The sequence below is a fragment of the Globicephala melas genome, chromosome 3, assembly GCF_963455315.2.
Source record: "Globicephala melas chromosome 3, mGloMel1.2, whole genome shotgun sequence".
NCBI classification, from domain to species: Eukaryota; Metazoa; Chordata; class Mammalia; order Artiodactyla; family Delphinidae; genus Globicephala; species Globicephala melas.
Window position 1 is genome coordinate 47145385 of NC_083316.1, and position 17544 is coordinate 47162928.

Below are 17544 nucleotides of genomic sequence, written 5' to 3' on the forward strand. Positions count from 1 at the left end.
ACAATAGCCTGGAGATGGAAACAACCTAAGTGTCCATCATCGGATGAATGGATAAAGAAGATGTGACACATATATACAATGAAATATTACTCAGCCATAAAAAGAAACGAAATTGAGCTATTTGTAATGAGGTGGATAGACCTAGAGTCTGTCATACAGAGTGAAGTAAGTCAGAAAGAGAAAGACAAATACCGTATGCTAACACATATATATGGAATTTAAGGGAAAAAAATGTCATGAAGAACCTAGGGGTAAGACAGGAATAAAGACACAGACCTACTAGAGAATGGACTTGAGGATATGGGGAGGGGGAAGGGTAAGCTGTGACAAACCGAGAGAGAGGCATGGACATATATACACTACCAAACGTAAGGTAGATAGCTAGTGGGAAGCAGCCGCATAGCACAGGGAGATCAGCTCGGTGCTTTGTGACCGCCTGGAGGGGTGGGATAGGGAGGCTGGGAGGGAGGGAGACGCAAGAGGGAAGAGATATGGGAACATATGTATATGTATAACACATTCACTTTGTTATAAAGCAGAAACTAACACACCATTGTAAAGCATTTATACTCCAATAAAGATGTAAAAAAAAAAAGTGGGGTGATCTTTTACAAGCATAAATATCTGACACACAGTAGACTGGTGGTTCTCTTTGTGGGCTCCAATAAAAATAAAATGGAGGGCTTCCCTGGTGGCACAGTTGTTGAGAGTCTGCCTGCCAGTGCAGGGGGCCCGGGTTCAAGCCCTGGTCTGGGAAGATCCCACATGCTGTGGAGCAACTAGGCCCGTGAGCCACAACTACTGAGCTTGCGTGTCTGAAGCTTGTGCTCCACAGCAAAAGAGGCCACGACAGTGAGAGGCCCGCGCACCGCGATGAAGAGTGGCCCCCACTTGTTGCAACTAGAGAAGGCCCTCGCACAGAAATGAAGACCCAACACAGCCAAAATTAAATTAATTAATTAATTTTTTTAAAAAATGGAACCACATATGTTTTCTTCACCCTTCAGTCATTCTACCCTAGCCTCATCACTTCTATTTTCCACAGCACTAGAGTCTATTTTCATTAAACTATTCCTTCTTTCATATCAGAAAAATTAACAACCTTCCTGTGCGCATATGAAACTCATTCACAGAGCTGTAGCTAAAATAAACCAACCATAATTTGCTTCTATTTAGTCTTTTGTACTGACATAAGCACTATCTTTTTCCTCTTCCAAGGTTACCCTTGTTCCTTTTTCCTTTGCACGTTTCCCAGGAGGTCTGCACGAAAGCATAAACTTTCACATTAGACAGGTGAATAAGGAAGCAGACACAGAGCAATGCATACACTGTTTGAAGAGGTTTTCCCACCCAACCTCCTTCACTCTCACAGCCTCGCACCCAGCCACAATTTTAGTCTCGCAGAATCCATTTTATATTCTGTTCCATAAACATATATATCTTTGTATAAAAAGAAACCGGACAAAATTGAGAATGTTATTAAAGATACAAGTAATAATACACTGGTAGAGTCCGCTCTGTGCTCAGCCCCACGCTGCCCCTCACATGGTGTCTTAGTCCATTCAGGCTGCCGTACCAAAATACCACAGGCTGGGTGGCTCATAAACAGCAGAAATTTATTTCTCACAGTTCTGGAAGCTGAGATCAGGGTGCCGGTATGGCTGAGTGAGGGCCCTCTTCCAAGTTGCAGACTTCTTGTTTTATCCTCAAGTGGCAGAAGGGGCTAGGGAACTCTGTGGGGCTCTTTACAAGGGCACTAGCCTCATTCATCCGGGCTCTGCCCTCATGAGTGATCACCTCCTAAAGGGCTCACCTCCTAATACCAGCCTATTGGGCACTGGGATTTCAACATATGAATTTTGAGGGGATACAAACATTCAGCCCATAGCACGTGGTCAGCAGAGCCTGGATTCTTGTCTCCCTTTTACAGGCAGGGACACTGAAGTTGGGGGTGGCAGTGTGACACTTCCTCGAGGTTTCTCTTCCATAAAGTGACTAAATCAGAATTTAAACCCAAGTTCAGAGTCCTTTTCTGTACACTATGCTCCAGAGTAATACATTGTTGTAAAATTCAAAACAATTTTTTCACAGAAAAAGAACAGGGATATATGTAAGAAGAAAGATAAAGAACAGAGATCTATATGTGACAAAAGAGACAACAGAGGTATTTACATTTACATAGGACAATCGTGTAAGAAAAGCAGCTACTAACTGCTACCATTTCTAGTACCTTCTACAGAACACAATGGAAATCCACATAATTTTATGTCATGTTATGTACCGATAAAAGTAGAACAACAAACTTTGCACATATTTTCACCTCCTCTTAATGTTCTAACTGCGCTGTTGTAGGCTGTTTATTCCTTAGCCAACACAGGCTACTGCAATAAATTCTGTTTGTTTTTTAAAAATTTTTGAATATTATTTTATTTATTTTTTTATACAGCAGGTTCTTATTAGTTATCCATCTTATACATATTAGTGTATAAATGTAAATCCCAATCTCCCAATTCATCACTCCACCACCTGCCCCCCGCCACCTTACCCCCTTGGGGTCCATACATTTGTTCTCTACATCTGTGTCTCAACTTCTGCCCTGCAAACCGGTTCATCTGAACCATTTTTCTAGATTCCACATACATGCGTTAATATACAATACTTGTTTTTCTCTTTCTGACTTACTTCACTCTGTATGACAGTCTCTAGATCCATCCACGTCTCTACAAATGACCTAATTTCATTCCTTTTTATGGCTAATATTCCATTGTACATATGTACCACATCTTCTTTATCCATTCATCTGTCGATGGGCATTTAGGTAGCTTCCAGGACCTGGCTATTGTAAATAGTGCTGCAATGAACATTGGGGTGCATGTGTCTTTTTGAATTATAGTTTTATCTGGGTATATGCCCAGTAATGGGATTGCTGGGTGATATGTTAATTCTATTTGTAATTTTTTAAGGAACCTCCATACTGTTCTCCATAGTGGCTATATCAATTTACATTCCCACCAGCAGTGCAAGAGAGTTCCCTTTTCTCCACACCCTCTCCAGCATTTGTTGTTTGTAGATTTTCTGATGATTCCCACTCTAACTGGTGTGAGGTGATACCTCATTGTAGTTTTGATTTGCATTTCTCTAATAATTAGTTATGTTGAGCAGCTTTTCATGTGCTTCTTGGCCATCGGTATGTCTTCTGCCCATTTTTTGATGAGGTTGTTTGTTTTTTTAATATTGAGCTGTTTATATATTCTGGAGATTATCCTTTGTCCATTGATTTGTTCGCAAATATTTTCTCCCATTCTGAGGGTTGTCTTTTCATCTTGTTTGTAGTTTCCTTTGCTTTGCAAAAGCTTTTTAGTTTCATTAGGTCCCATTTCTTTATTTTTGTTTTAATTTCCATTACTCTAGGAGGTGGATCAAAAAAGATCTTGCTGGGATTTTTGTCAAAGAGTGTTCTTCCTATGTTTTCCTCTAAGAGTTTTATAGTATCCAGTCATACATTTAGGTCTCTAATCCATTTTGAGTTTATTTTTGTGTATGGTGTTAGGGAGTGTTCTAATTTCATTCTTTTACATGTAGCTGTCCAGTTTTCCCAGCACCACTTATTGAAGAGACTGTCTTTTCTCCATTGTATATCCTTGCCTCCTTTGTCATAGATTAGGTGACCATAGGTGCGTGGGTTTATCTCTGGGCTTTCTATCTTGTTCCATTGATATATGTTTCTGTTTTTGTGCCAGTACCATATTGTCTTGATTACTGTAGCTTTGTAGTATAGTCTGAAGTCAGGGAGTCTCATTCCTCTAGCTCCATTTTGTTCCCTCAAGTCTGCTTTGGCTATTTGGGATCTTTTGTTTCTCCATACAAAATTTAAGGCTTTTTGTTCTAGTTCTGTAAAAAATGCCATTGGTAATTTGATAGGGATTGCACTGAATCTGTAGATTGCTTTGGGTAGTATAGTCACTTTCACAGTATTGATTCTTCCAATCCAAGAACATGGTATATCTCTCCATCTGTTTGTATCATCTTTAATTTCTTTCATCAGTGTCTTACAGTTTTCTGCATACATGTCTTTTGTCTCCCTGGGTAGGTTTATTCCAAGGTATTTTATTCTTTTTGTTGCAGTGGTAAATGGGAGTGTTTCCTTAATTTCTCTTTCAGATTTTTCATCATTAGTGTATAGGAATGCAAGAGATTTCGGTGCATTAATTTTGTATCCTGCAACTTTACCAAATTCACTGATGAGCTCTAGTAGTTTTCTGATGGCATCTTTAGGATTCTCTATGTATAGTATCATGTCATCTGCAAACAGTGAGAGTTTTACTTCTTCTTTTCCAAATTGGATTAATTTTCTTTTCTTTTCTTCTCTGATTGCCATGGCTAGGACTTCCAAATCTATGTTGAATAGTAGTAACAAGACTGGACATCCTTGTCTTGTTCCTGATCTTAGAGGAATTGCTTTCAGGTTTTTACCATTGACAATGATGTTTGCTGTGGGTTTGTTGTATATGGACTTTATTATGTTGAGGTAGGTTCCCTCTATGCCCACTTACTGGAGAGTTTTTTATCATAAATGTGTGTTGAATTTTGTCAAAAGCTTTTTCTGCATCTATTGAAATGATCATATGGTTTTTATTCTTCAATTTGTTAACATGGTGTATCACATTGATTGATTTGCATATATTGAAGAACCATGCATCTCTGGGATAAATCCCACTTGATCATGGTGTATGATCCTTTTAATGTGTTGTTGGATTCTGTTTGCTAGTATTTTGTTGCGGATTTTTGCATCTATATTCATGAGTGATATTGGTCTGTAATTTTCTTTTTTTGTAGTTTCTTTGTCTGGTTTTGGCATCAGGGTGATGGTAGCCTCGTAGAATGAGTTTGGGAGTATTCCTTCCTCTGCAATTTTCTGGAAGAGTTTGAGAAGGATAGGTGTTAGCTCTTCTCTAAATCTTTGATAGAATTCACCTGTGAAGCCATCTGGTCCTGGACTTTTGTTTGCTGGAAGATATTTAATCACAGTTTCAATTACATTACTTGTGATTGGTCTGTTCATATTTTCTATTTCTTCCTGGTTCAGTCCTGGAAGTTTATTCCTTTCTAAGAAATTGTCCATTTCTTCTAGGTTGTCCATTTTATTGGCATAGAGTTGCTTGTAGTAGTCTCTTAGGATGCTTTGTATTTCTGCAGTGTCTGTTGTGACTTCTCCTTTTTCATTTCTAATTTTATTGATTTGAGTCCTCTCCCTGTTTTTCCTGATGAGTCTGGCTAATGGTTTATCAATTTTGTTTATCTTCTTGAAGAACCAGGTTTTAGTTTTATTGATCTTTGCTATTGTTTTCTCTGTTTCTATTTCATTTATTTCTGCTCTGATCTTTATGATTTCTTTCCTTCTGCTAACTTTGGGTTTTGTTTGTTCTTCTTTCTCTAGTTCCTTTAGGTGTAAGGTTAGATTGTTTATTTAAGATTTTTCTTGTTTCTTGAGGTAGGCTTGTATTGGTATAAACTTTCCTCTTAGAACTGCTTTTGCTGCATCCCATAGGTTTTGGATCGTTTTGTCTTCATTGTAATTTGTCTCTAGGTATTGATTTCCTCTTTGATTTCTTCAGTGATCTCTTGGTTATTTAGTGATATATTGTTTAGCCTCCATGTTTTAATTTCTCCCTCAAATATGAATGAGATCCTTGCCAGGTAGGTGATGTTGGTTTTAGGTTCTTCCCTTTCATCACTTTTTTTTTTTTTTTTTTTGCGTTACACGGGCCTCTCACTGTTGTAGCCTCTCCCGTTGTGGAGCACAGGCTCCAGACGTGCAGGCTCAGCGGCCGTGGCTCACGGGCCCAGCCACTCCACGGCATGTGGGATCTTCCCAGGCCAGGGCACAAACCCGTGTCCCCGGCATCGGCAGGCAGACTCTCAACCACTGCGTCACCAGAGAAGCCCCATTCTTTTATCTTTATTGTCTTCTGCAGCAGTGAATTCCACCATTCTGTCTTGCAGGTCACTTATCCTTTCTTCTGCCTCAGTTATTCTGCTATTGATTCCTTCTAGTGTAGTTTTCCTTTCAGTTATTGTATTGTTCATCTCTGTTTGTTTGTCCTTTAATTCTTCTAGGTCTTTGTTAAACATTTCTTGCATCTTTTCGATCTTTGCCTCCATTCTTTTTCCGAGGTCCTGGATCATCTTCACTATCATTATTCTGAATTCTTTTTCTGGAAGGTTGCTTATCTCCACTTCTTTTAGTTGTTTTTCTGGGGTTTTATCTTGTTCCTTCATCTGGTACATAGCCCTCTGCCTTTTCATCTTGTCTGTCTTTCTGTGCATGTGGTTTTTGTTCCACAGGCTGCAGGATTGTAGTTCTTCTTGCTTCTCCTGTCTGCCTTCTGGTGGATGAGGCTATCTAAGAGGCTTGTGCACGTTTCCTGATAGGCGGGACTGGTGGTGGATAGAGCTGCGTGTTGCTCTGGTGGGCAGAGCTCAGTAAAACTTTAATCCGCTTGTCTGCTGATGGCTGGGGCTGGGTTACCTCCCTGTTCGTTGTTTGGCCTGAGCGACCCAACACTGGAGCCTATCCAGCTCTTTGGTGGGGCTAATGGCAAACTCTGGGAGGGCTCATGCCAAGGAGTACTTTCCAGAACTTCTGCTGCCCGTGCCTTGTCCCCACAGTGAGCCACAGCCACCCCCCACCTCTGCAGGAGACCCTCCAACACTAGCAGGTAGGTCTGGTTCAGTCTCCTATGGTGTCACTGCTCCTTCCCCTGGGTTCCGATGCACACACTACTTTGTTTGTGCCCTCCAAGAGTGGATTCTCTGTTTCTCCCAGTCCTGTCGAAGTCCTGGAATAAAATCCTGCTAGCCTTCAAAGTCTGATTCTCTAGGAATTCCTCCTCCCGTTGCCAGACCCCCAGGTTGGGAAGCCTGACATGGGGCTCAGAACCTTCACTCCAGTGGGTAGACTTCTGTGGTATAAGTGTTCTCCAGTCTGTGAGTCACCCACCCAGCACTTATGAGATTTGATTTTATTGTGATTGTGCCCCTCCTACCATCTCATTGTGGCTCCTCCTTTGTCTCTGGATGAGGGGTATCCTTCTTGGTGAGTTCCAGTGTCTTCCTGTCGATGACTGTTCAGCAGTTAGTTACGATTCCGGTGCTCCCACAAGAGGGAGTAACCGCATATCCTTCTACTCCACCATCTTGAACCAATCTCTCCCAATAAATTCTAGTTTATCAAAAATATATCTAGGAGAGACAGTGTTCCGGATAACTGAATTTGCCGATTCAGTGAGACTACTAAACAAAGTAACATCTCATTTATTTCAGACTCTGCCCAGAGTAAAAGATTGAATACAGGGTTTGATAAACGTTTTCTGTAAAAGGTCGGACGGTTAGATTCTTTAGGCTCTGCAGGCCATATGGCCTCTGCAGCAACTACTAAACTCTACCCTGGTGTGAAAGCAGCAGCAGACAATATACAAACAAATGAGTCTAGATATATTCCAATAAAGCTTTATTTATAAAAACAGGTTTGGCCCACAAACAGTAGTTTGCCAATCCCTGTTGTGAAACATATCCCTCACCCAGAAGGGAAAAATGCACTCATGTTCTTATTTACTCTGAAGGGAGGACTGACATCCTGAGTGAAGTCTTATTCTCTCACTTTGTACACAATTTTTAAAAACTGGGCTATAGTCTTGCTTACAACCTATAGCAAAATTGAAGCAGGTATTTCAAATCAAGGGTGCTAGCGTAGGCCAGTATAGTGAAGGCCAAAATCCTTCAGAACACAGCCAGAGGACTGAAACAGCAGAGCAGTCTGTATCAGCTACTTTAGGGGCAAAACATTCTCCCTAAGCACTTTAACATCATCTTAATGATTTTAATATCACATGACTCAATATCACTTACTTAGAATGATGACTCTGAATCAACAAAGGAGAGATTCCATTTAATCTCTTTAAGACAGAAGAAACATGGAGACACATAAGATCCATTCAGAAAGACCCATGAAAACTGGCCACCAGAAGTTTTGGAACGAACTGAAGAAACTTTAGGCATCTAGAATATATATTTTATTAAATAATTCCCCAGATAATAATAGGAAGATAAACATTTATAAAGCACTTACTATGAGTCATGCATCCTTCCAAGTGTTTTACATATATTAATTTATTTAATATACACAACGATCCAACCAAGTAGGTACTATTATTATACCATTTTTCAGATAAAGAATGGAGGTAAAAGGAGACTGAATAACTTGCCCAGAGTAAAACAGCTACTAACTGTGGGACCTGAACCCACGCAGTCTTGCTCCAGACACCAGTTTTCCAATTACTACACTATGCCAAGGAATTACCTTATAACTATATGTGGGCTGCCTTATTTCAAATACCATGAACATGATAAGATATATGTAAAATCTCTACTAAATACAATATAATCTTCACAATCTAACAATTTAGAATTGTCACTGTTTTTCAATGCCTCGGAGTAAAGATTCTAAGTGTCTATTATTTTTGTTCAGTTCCACCAAAATAAAAAGATTGCTTGGATGTTAGATGAAGATATTTTATACTTTTTCAGTGTTGCCTTTAAAATTGTTTTTGGAATGTGCCAGGAAAATGAACAAGTAAATGGAGTTATGGGAAAATTCTTTTTAGGCATTCCTAGTTCTATCAGATAAATATGAGGATGTGAAATGAGTAAGTCCTTCTATTTCTTAGGTCAGGACATGAAGATTAAAACAGATATTTAGGGGCTTCCCTGGTGACGCAGTGGTTGAGAGTCCGCCTGACGATGCAGGGGACACGGGTTCATGCCCTGGTCCGGGAAGATCCCACATGCCGTGGAGCGGCTAGGCCCATGAGCCATGGCCACTGAGCCTGTGCGTCCGGAGCCTGTGCTCCGCAACGGGAGAGGCCACAACAGTGAGAGGCCCGCATACCACAAAACAAACAAACAAAAAAATAGATATTTATTTGTTGTCTTTATTTCTTAAATAACTTAATTGTAAATTTGGCTTATATTGGAGGAAAGTAATTTGGTAAAATAACTGAGGTTACTACTGACTTAACACCCAACAAAAATATTTGACCCTAATATATCCAGAGTAAAGGACTAAAATTGGTTTATGATGTTCATTAAAAGAAAATTACAAGTTTGTGGGAGATTTTTTTTTAAATAGCAATGATCTGAAAAACATTTTTGGTTACTGAGTAAGCATCTGTGTTCTTTTTTGTTTCTGATATAAATATTTTTGCTAATCTCCAAAAGTTCAGAGTGGAAAGAAATCTTTGTAGCCTCTAGAAAATAGAGAGGCTACAAACCAAGTTTATATTAATTCCACCATTTGTTCAACTCCAGGCAAGAAACATTTCTCCAAAAGCTGTACACTCTCTTTATAGCACTCTTCCCCAATAAAAAACTAGCATTCATTGCAAAATTTACACAATACTCAAGGAACAGGAAAGAGTGGAGAAGTTTTGATCAGTCATTTTATAGTTGTTGCCTGTTTTTCAATTTCTTCGTACCTTTTTCTAAAACTACAAAGCAAGAAATTCAAACACCTGACACAGAAGAGGATGGGCTAGGTGGGAGGAGAAAAACATTCCATCACCACTTTCTTCACTATTGGACATAAATGTTAAATCAATGGTATTCCCTATAATCATCATTTTCAATCATATGTAAATAGCCTTGGAAAATTGTTAACATATGGGATTAAGAATTAAAAAGTTAAATCGTATTCTTAATTTTTTCTAGATGGTGAAGATTATAATTTTTTAAATCTAACTTATACATAGTGGTCAGATTCAAGCCTTAGATCCTATGTAGCCCTATTAAATAACAGAAAAGAAAGGAGAGAAGAGGAGAGGGTAGGAGATAGTAGGAGAGGGAAGGGAAAGGGAGGGGAGGGGAGGAGAAGAAGGAAGAAATAAAAGGAAAGAATATAAAAGAAAAGAACAAAAGATATGGCTTAAGTTGGTGAGTTGACCAATAAACCAACTTTCTATTTTTCCTGGAGACAAACAGGACTCATGTCCCAGCCTCCTTTATATTAGGTGAGGCCAATAGGTGACCAAACTCTGGCCTAAAGAATGTGAGCAATCCTCTAGGTGTTTTCCCCTTTGCCAAAGCACAAGGACCTGGAAACTGGTGATAATTAGGTGATGAGAAAAGTGCCACAAGAAAACCACTTGAATGGGAGAAATTTGCCCATCAGGAATATCCATTTTGGTAAATTGGTAAAACCACTATTGAAAACAGTACAGAGGCTCCTCAAAAAATTAAAAATAGAACCACCATATGATCCATAAGTCCCACTTCTGGGTATATATCTGAAGGAAATGAAATCACTATCTCTAAGAGATATCTGCACCCATGTTCATAGCAGCATTATTCACAATGACCAAGACATGGAAACAACCTAAATGTCCATCCATGGATGAATGGTTTTTCAACAATGATAGATAAACACACACACACACACACACACACACACACACACACAAACACAGAGTAGAATATTATTCAGCCATAAAAAAAGAAGGAAATTCTGCCATTTGCAATAATATGGATGAATCTTGAGGGCATTGTGCTAAGTGAAATAAGTGAAAGACAAATATTGTGTGACCTCACTTATATGTGAAATCTAAAAAAGCTGAATTTATAGAAATAGAGAGTAGAATGGTGTTTGCCAGGGTCTGGGGAGGTGGAGGAGAGGGGGAAATGTTAGTCTAAGAGTACAAACTTCCAGTTATAATATGAAAAAGTTACAGGGATCTAATGTACAACACAGAAATTATAGCTAATAATACTGTATTATATACTTGAAAGTTGCTAAGAGGGTAAATCTTAAACATTCTCACCAAGAGAAGAAAAATGGCACCTAGGTGACATGATGCAGATGTTAGCTAATACAATGGTGGCAATCATTCTGCAATACAGTAGTCTGCTCTTATCCTTGAGAGATATGTTCCAAGACCCCCAGTGGATGCCTAAAACCATGGATAGTACAAACTCTATACATAATATTTTTCCCTACACTTACTTACCTATAATAAAGTTCATCTGAATTGCCAGCATCACTACTCTTGCACTTTGGAGCCATTATTAAGTAAAATGAAGGTTACTTGAACAAAAGCACTATGATACCTTTACAGCTGATCTGATAATCAGATGGCTACTAAGTGACTAGCACGTAGGCAAAGTGATGATTCACATCCTGGGAGGGAGGAGAAGCAGAATAGCATGAGATTTCATCACACTACTCAGAGTGGCGTGTAATTTAAAACTTATGACTAGTTTATTTCTGGAATTTTCCATTTAATACTTTTGGACCTTGGTCGACCTCGGATAACTGAAACTGCAGAAACTCACACCTTGGACAAGGGAGGACTATTGTATCTAAATGTATCAAATCAACTCATTGTATGCCTTAAACTTACACAATGTTATATGTCAACTATATCTCAGTAAACCTGGGGGGAACAAAGGAGTTAAAAACATTCTTTAATTATAATTTTAAATTACTGAAGAGTGGTCTTATCCAATCATTAAAGGTACAAGAAAGTCAGGACAATGGTTACAGATGGCAGTTTTCAAACTGTACTATAATCATCTCAGTAGATACAGAAAAAGTTTTTGATAAAATTTAACATCCATTTATAATAAAAGCTCTCCAGAAAGTCTTCATAGAGGGAACATACCTCAACATAATAAAGGTCATATATGACAAGCCCACAGCTAGCATCATATTCAACAGTGAAAAGCTGAAAGCATTCCCTCTAAGATCAGGAACAAGAAAAGGATGTCCACTCTTGCCACTTTTATTCAAGACAGTAGTGGAAGTCCTAGCCACAGAAATCAGACAAGAAAGAGAAATAAAAGGAATCTAAATTGGAAAGGAAGAAGTAAACCATGTCATTATGACATGATACTATATATAGAAAATCCTAAAGACACCATCAACAAACTACTAAAGCTCATCAATGAATTCAGTAAAGTTGCAGATTACAAAATTAACATATAGAATCCATTGCATTTCTATACACTAACAACAAACTATCAGAAAGAAAAATTAAGGAAACAATCCAATTTACCATAGCATCAAAAAGAATAAAATACCTAGGAATAAACCTACCTATGGAGGCAAAAGGCCTGTACTATAAGACACTGATGAAATAAACTGAAGACACCACAAACAGATGGAAAGATACATCATGTTCATGGATTGGAAGAATGAGTATTGTTAAAAATGACCATACTACCCAAGGCAATCTACAGATTCAATGCAATCGCTATCAAAATACCAAGGGCATTTTTCACAGAACTAGAACAATAACTGTAAAATTTGTATGGAAATATAAAAGATCCCAAATAGCCAAAAACAACCTTGAGAAAGAACAGAGCTGGAGGTATCATGCTCCCTGGCTTCAGACTATACTATAAACCTACAGTAATCAAAACAGTATGGTATTGGCACAAAAACAGACACACAGATCAATAGAACAGAATAGAGAGCCCAGAAATAAACCCATGTACCCTTTGTCAATTAATCTATGACAAAGGAGGCAAAAACATACAATGGAGAAAATATAGTCTCTTCAACAAGTGGTGCTGGGAAAACTGGACAGACACATGTAAAACAATGAGATTAGAACATTCCCTCACACCATATACAAAGATAAACTCAAAATGGTTTAAAGACCTAAATGTAAGTCCTGAAACCATAAACTCCTAGAAGGGAACATAGAACACACTATGACATGAATCGTAGCAATATTTTTTTGGATCTCTCTCCTAAGGCAAAAGAAATAAAAGCAAAAGTAAACAAATGTGACCTAATTAAACTTAAAAGCTTTTACACAGTAAAGGAAACCATCAATGAAATGGAAGACAAACTATGGAATGGGAGAAGATATTTGCAAATGATGTGACCAACCAGCAGTTAATATCCAAAACATAATATATAAACAGCTCATACAACTCAATATCAAAAAAAACAAACAACCCGATCAAAAAATGGGCAGAAGACCTAAATAGACATTTCTCCAAAAGAGACATAAAAATGGCCAACAGGCACATGAAAAGATGCTCAACATCACTAACCATCAGAGAAATGCAAATCAAAACCACAATGAAATATCACCTCACACCTGTCAGAATGGCTATCACCAAAAAGACCACAAATAACAAATGTCAGTGTGGAGGAAAGGGAACCATTGTACACTGTGGGTGGGAATGTAAATTGGTGTAGTCACTGTGGAAAACGGTATGGAGGTTTCTCAGAAAACTAAAATAGAACTACCATATGATCCAGCAATTCCACTCTTGGATATATATAAAAAAACAAACAAACAAACATTCTTTTGAAAAGATACATGCACTCCAATGTTCTTAGCAGCACTATCTACAATAGGCAAGATATGGAAGCAACCTAAGTGTCCATCAACAGATAAATAGATAAAGAAGATGTGGTGTGTGTGTATCTCCTGGGAGAGGGAAGGGGGAGGAGCGAGATGGGGTAGGGTATTAAGAAATATAAACTACTATGTATAAAATAAATAAGCTACAGGATATATTATATCCTGTATATAATATATATATATATCCTGTATATAATATATAATCCTGTATCTGATATATATATAATATATATATTATATTTATAGCACAGGGACTATAGCTTATGTTTTGTAATAACTTTAAATGAAGTATAACCTTTAAAAATTATGAATCGTTATGCTGTACACCTGAAACTTACATAATATTATACAACTATAGCTCAATAAAAAAATAAATTTTAAAAATTAAAAAAAATTTTTTAACTATACTACAAATGAAATTCCTTCATTTCTGTAAAGTCCGCTCATAAATTGCTGGGTAAAGTATGTAGGATAAAGATAAGAGAGGATTCATTTCATTTTTATATTTGTTTTACTTATTGTGCTCCCTGTATGGTTTCATCTTTAAAAAAAAGGGAGAGATCCTATAGGTGGTAGAACTGTCTCAGACTAACCAATAGTACTTAGAAAATAACCACTCTTAACAACAGTGCACTTAAGCAGCCGAAACGTAGGACACACCTGTGGCCAATCTTCCAAAAAGTGTGATGACCTTCCAGAGTAGAACGAGTTAAAAATTTGGGATTCAGAACTGCTGACTGAACTTTCTAGATCATTCAGAAAGTCATTTTGACCATTCATTTTATTCCTGGGATGAAAAGACCTAGGAATAAGCATCACCTTAACCTACATGTTTATTTCATTAGTTAAATTTAATAAAGAGAGTCAAAACAGGAATAAAAAGCCCAAGAACATCTGTCAGTCTAAATTTTCTAACTCATTTTTTCCTCTGAGGAAACTATGCCCTCTAAAACTTTGTCATTAACAGTTCTAAATATAGACTGTGAGGGAATGCTTATCTGACTATTGGCTTTGTGCTATATCTAAGTGGAAGGAAAGTCATGGCACCAGCTTAACCAACAAGAAAATCCACCCTGTTTGAGGGAAGCAGACATAGCTTAGAAAGCTAATCAAACTAATCAGTAAGAAATGTATGTCTATATTAGCAGTCACTCCCTATGCATTCTCCCCCCAGTTCCTGGCAACAATTAATCTATTTTCTATCTCTGTGAATTTGCCTATTCTGTATATTTTATATAAATGGAATCATATGATTTTTTAGAAAAGAAATGTGTGTGATATTTTCCATTTTAAAAACTGACAATTATACCTTTTATTAATATTCTGATAACAGTTGTCATAAGTAAGATTTACATGGCACTTAGAAGTTTACTAAATGTATTTTCACATACAATATCACATTTTTATTGTCACGGTAACCATACTGGTATTTTTAATACTCAAGCAACAGACAGATGAGGACTGAGGCTCTGAAAACCTTTGTAATTTTTCAAGATCAAACAGTGAAGACGTTCTTTGCTTTAAAAAGTACTTATCCAAAACCGGGAACACGCTTTTAGAAGTAAAGGAAGCTAACTAGTGCTAAGATCTTCTGCAATGATAATAATGTATACTTGTAAAGTAGATCACAGTGCACAAAGAATTAAAACGTTCTTTAATCAGCACTTTCTCATCGTGCTGCTGATATTCACCAATACAGTAAAATACCAGGACATATATCATCATTTTCATTTTATAGACATAGAGACTGAGGCTTAGAAAAATTTAATGATGACCTGAGCATGATCTCACTGACTCCAAGATTAATGCACTAAGTCTTTCTGCCTCTTGAAATTGGAAATTGGAAGGATACAATTCTGGCTAGTGACTAATATAATGAAAAATTGTATCACCTGCATACACTATATAATTAAAGTGGAAAAAATGATTTTTTTTAATTAAATGAAAGCTCCTCCTCTTCCAATGGGTCGTGTCGAGCTCCACAAACAGAGGGAATCATACAATTCTAAAGTGTTTAACTCTTTGTGGTAGCGATGGGGGGGGGGGGATTGTTTCATTTGTTTTGCTCCACCTTCTTTAAAACATGCTCCAGGTGGGACAGTGAGTCTTTTGAAAATGCCAGCTAAGAACAATTAAATTCTTTGGCAAGAGTAAGCAATAAGATTAGTCCTATATATAACAGTGGAAAAAATGTCTTAGAGAAGAGTAAGTCTTTCCAAAAGCAAAATTTACCAAATGAAACACTGGAAAATGTAATTCAATCAAGAAATAATATTTTCTTTCCATTTGGATTGTTGTCATTGCTTTAGTAGGTAGTGTTAATAGTTGCCAAAAGCCAATTTGTATTCATGAATGCTTTGCAAGTTCATGATGTAATACATTCCTTTTTGGATATATCTTTTGTCAAATCCATCTGTCTATGGCAGATATGCATAGTTTTACAGAACCTTATCTGCAAAAAAACTTCCACTGTCAGACAAAAACAGCTATAGAAAATAAAGAGGAGGGGAGGGAAAACAGATCAACTACTGCTATTTGGAAAATGTTTCCTTTTTTCACAACGCCTTGCTCATGGATACCTGTCCACTGGACACCTGGCACACCTCTACTCTTTCTTTTCTTAATATTCTGCCCTTTCATGAAAAAGAGATGTAACCCCAGCATCTCAGGGAGAACTGAAAGATGAAGGTCCTGGAGGAAGCACCAATGCAAGGTGTCAATAGTCCCACCAGAATTTCCCTGAGCCACGTTCTGAACACCTTCTGAATTGCATGAGCAGCTGATTAACGTTTGATAATTAAGCATAAGTCACTTTTTATTTGATTCATCTCAATAAGAGCTCAAGCAAGTTAATGCTATAAAGAATGAGGGCACAAAAAGCTGGAAGGGAATGAGATTGCTATACCGAGAAAGCTACACTGACCCTATGGCAAGAAAAGGAGCCGGCTTAGAGGTCAGAAACTAGTTCAGAGAAAGCAGTTTCCACCCTTCCCATTTCTCACTGTAGATGGGTCCTGAACCACCTGGAGGGGCGAGATGATAGTCCCTCAACAGATGCACTACTTTCTTCCACTGTTAGAGTCAGTTAGGAATGTAGAAGAGTGAACGTCAACTATTACTATTAGCGTCTACGGCCACAGAAACCCAATAAATGATCTCACTATACTATCACGATAAAGAAGCTTATACTGTTTCTTCACAAAGTAAATGTATTTCTGAAAGAATGTATTAGAATTATACTTTTTAAAACTATTTCACATACACTTGGCTGATACAGAAAAGGATTCTATGTTCATTATTTTTCTCTTCTTTAAACCTCATCCATTGCTGTGACCTAAAAGGGGTCATATTTTAGAGGGCAGAAATATTTTAACAACACAACTTTGCACTTCAGTGTGACCAAAACATAAAATTTTGCAAAAAACACAACTACTATTTCTTTCCTACTGACTAAATCATGTCATTTAAATAGGTGCAACCAAAAATAAACCACTCTTGGGTATAAAAATAATATTTTTATAGGAATTGGCAAGTAACTACTCTAGCTATTAGAAGTTTATATTTGCCCCAGAAACCTGTGATTTTAAAAACTGTTCAAATGATTTATGCTTGAGGCTTATACATAGCACAAATATATACATTTGTATCTCTAAGTCTAAAGAGGAAAAATTAGACAGAAAGTAAACTGGAAAACAACCCCAAATTATAAGAAATTCCCTAACTTTGTGCTGTATTGAGAAAAGGTATAAAAATGATTTGGGAGGAAGAAAAGTTATTTATTTTTACACATTAACTTCATAGACAAAAGCCCGATTTTTTTATGATAGGTTAGGATAAAATCAATCATGTTTTCAAAGTAAAAAGTGAACTGCTTCCACTCACCAGTCTACACTCGTATTAATTCTATCCTGCAGTGCATGCTATAGAGGGTAAAAACATACTGATGTTTTCTAGTTGCTCAGTTCAGTCTGCTCCGGCTTTATCTTCAACCTGGTTAGCAACAGAAGCCACCACCAGCAATTACACAAACCTAACAACGGCTTCCTTGGGATTTGATCCGTTCCTACCACACGTCCCAATCCACATGCTTTCTTCTGTTAGCACTGTTGTCTGT

At 37.5% G+C, this 17544-nt stretch overlaps 1 protein-coding gene across 3 annotated transcripts in view; it reads right to left on the minus strand.

Annotated features, from left to right (window-relative positions):
• PDE4D (phosphodiesterase 4D) overlaps positions 1–17544 on the minus strand; it is a 1450167-nt gene that overhangs the window by 1431841 nt on the left and 782 nt on the right. The window contains exon 1 of one of the 3 annotated variants that reach the window (XM_060295798.1): positions 17313–17328. The exons of the other annotated variants lie outside the window; for them this stretch is intronic. The gene's annotated coding sequence lies outside the window, so the exon portion shown is untranslated. Of the gene's footprint in view, positions 1–17312; positions 17329–17544 lie in introns of those variants that run through there. 3 annotated transcript variants of the gene reach the window in all.